Source organism: Eriocheir sinensis, chromosome 13, assembly GCF_024679095.1.
Source record: "Eriocheir sinensis breed Jianghai 21 chromosome 13, ASM2467909v1, whole genome shotgun sequence".
In the NCBI taxonomy this organism is placed as follows: domain Eukaryota; kingdom Metazoa; phylum Arthropoda; class Malacostraca; order Decapoda; family Varunidae; genus Eriocheir; species Eriocheir sinensis.
In genome coordinates, this window is record NC_066521.1 from 6225233 (window position 1) to 6227732 (window position 2500).

Sequence of the window (2500 nt, forward strand, 5' to 3'; positions counted from 1 at the left end):
TATTCTAGCTAAATCCCTCTCGTGTGTGTTTACGTCTAGTGAGGAATGACAGTGCTCTACTTAGTGATGCGTAGATACCTAGTGCTATTCAAGACACCTTCCCGCCAGTGCAAATTCTCCAGCTTTCTCTAACTATTTCCTTCTCCTCCTTTCGTGTCCTCAATTCTTATGTCTTTACCTCCATCTCTCTCTCTCTCTCTCCTCTCACCATTCTATACCTTCAAGCTTTCAATCATTCTTCATACCTCCAATTCTTCTCTCTTATTGAATTTAAGCCCTTACCTTCCCCCACATAGGGCTACCTTATTAATCTCTCTCCTCTCTCTCGTTATCTCCATTCTCATAATTAATTTTCCCCCTTCTCTCTCTCCTCTCTATACCTCCAAGCCTTCAGTCCTTCTCCTAACCTCCAGTCGTTCACCCTTATTTCCTTTTTTTTTCATCCCCTTTATACTCTTTACTATTCTTGTCCTGTTCGTTACCTTTTAAGAATCTGTTTACATCCATTTCTCTCTCCTCTCGATACCTCCAAGCGTTAAGTCTTTCTTCATATCTCCAAATTTTCTCCCTTATTTTCCTTTTTTTTTAACCTCTTTACAATCTCCTTTTGGTTACCTCCATTCTCATTATCTGTTTACCTTCATCTCTCTATACCTCCAATAATTCTCCTCCCATATCTCCATTTTTTTCCTTCTCTCCCCTTCACACTCCTACTCTTCTTTGCCTCCATTCTTCTAATTGCTTCCATGTAAGTGTGACCAATAACATACCCACGTAACACTACCCATCACCACCACCACTAACACTACTAACACTACCCATCGCGTGTGTGCGGGCATGTGCGTGTGTGGGTATATACATGTGCGTGTGGCCTCCCTCTTCTTCACCCTCCATCTCCTCCTCCTCCTCCTCCTTTAGGGCATAGCAAAGAATATGGAAGAAGCTGTGGCCGGCTAGACAGGGTATAAGGCCGACTGTAGCTAAGAAGGTTTTGTATTAGAGTGAAGTTCAGTGTGGGAGCTCGATTTGGTCTTTTCTCTATCCATTTCTTGCCCTCTATCTTCACTTAACTCCCTCACTTTGTTACTATCTCCGCATCTCTCTTTGGTGGGGTTCCTCAGGGTTAGGTTAGGCGTAGAGAAGGAGAAATAACTGATGATGTGAATGATGGAGGAAAGGCTGAGAATCCCTGAGCTAGAGGGCTGTGAGGTTAGGTTCTTTAAAGGAGTGACTTCAAAGGGGCTTTCATTAGTAGATTGTGTTAAGTTTGATCAGGTTAGGTATAGAGAAGGAACGTGATAGGCTATAGAGAACAGTAAGGTCTCCGATTCGAGTGATATCAAAGAGATGTTAAGCTATATTAGGTTACGCTGGGTTTAGACAGACTGATACACTGAAGGGCTGTACGTTCAAGCTGATAAAGCTAGCTAATCTGTATGAGTGAATTTAAAGGAGCTTTCCTCAAGATAGAATAAGTATGCATAGGTGAGGTATAACAAAGGACTGTGAAAGGATTGATGGCTGTAAGGCTGGCTGGTATGAGTAAGCTACATGGCTGAACTCAAGTTGGGTCAAACATGGTAAGGATAGGTTAGACATAGAAAAAATGTGAAGAGGTAGATTGGTGTAAGGCTGGCTAGTATGAGTAAACTATGGATGAACTTAAGTTGGTCTCCACAGAGTAAGGATAGGTTAGATATAGAAAGGCTAAGAAGAGATAGGTAGATGAGTGTAGGGCTGGCTAGTTGGGTTCCACAGGTTAGGATACGAGTAGGTTAGAAACAGAAAGAGTGTGAAGAAGTTAGATGATTATATATATAGGGCTGACTAGTTAGGTTCCACAGGATAAGGATAGGTTAGACATATAGAAGATCTGTGATAGAGGTAACTGTAGAGCTGGCTAGTTGAGTTCCCTAGGGTAAGGATGGGATAGGCATAGAAGGACTGTGAATAGGTAGGTGACTGTGGGGTTAGTTGTTAAGGGTAGGCTGTAGGAATGGACTCAGGGGAAGGTTCGTGAGGGTGGGTTACTGTCACCCTTCTCTGGTATTTGTGGCTCGTGGTTAAGATTCAGTGACCACCATTTGTAGCCCTTTTTAACCCCTTCCACCGCCACCACCACCACCACCGCCGCCACTGTCATCACCACTACGACCACCAACATTCCTCCTCCTCCTCCTCCTACTACTACTACTACTACTACTGTTACTACTATTACTAACAACGAAAATCCACACCGCACCAACTACAACTACTGCTCCTCCTCCTCCTCCTCCTCCTCCTACTACTACTACTACTACTACTACTGTTACTACTATTACTAACAACGAAAGTCCACACCGCACCAACTACAACTACTGCTCCTCCTCCTTCTCCTCCTCCTCCTCCTCCTCCTACTACTACTACTACTACTACTACTGCTGCTATAGGTGGAAGGAAACGTGATACTGCCTTCATATCGTTGCGTTAAATCGAATCCATTGTAAAGTCTTCAGTTCTT

The 2500-nt window shown here is 43.4% G+C and overlaps 1 protein-coding gene across 14 annotated transcripts in view; it reads left to right on the top strand.

Moving 5' to 3' along the window:
- LOC126997928 (transforming acidic coiled-coil-containing protein 3-like) overlaps positions 1-2500 on the top strand; it is a gene marked incomplete at its 3' end in the record, with an annotated part of 146070 nt that overhangs the window by 8816 nt on the left and 134754 nt on the right. The window contains 1 exon segment of one of the 14 annotated variants that reach the window (XM_050859172.1): positions 2441-2500. This exon segment is cut by the window's right edge and continues 95 nt beyond it. 14 annotated transcript variants of the gene reach the window in all.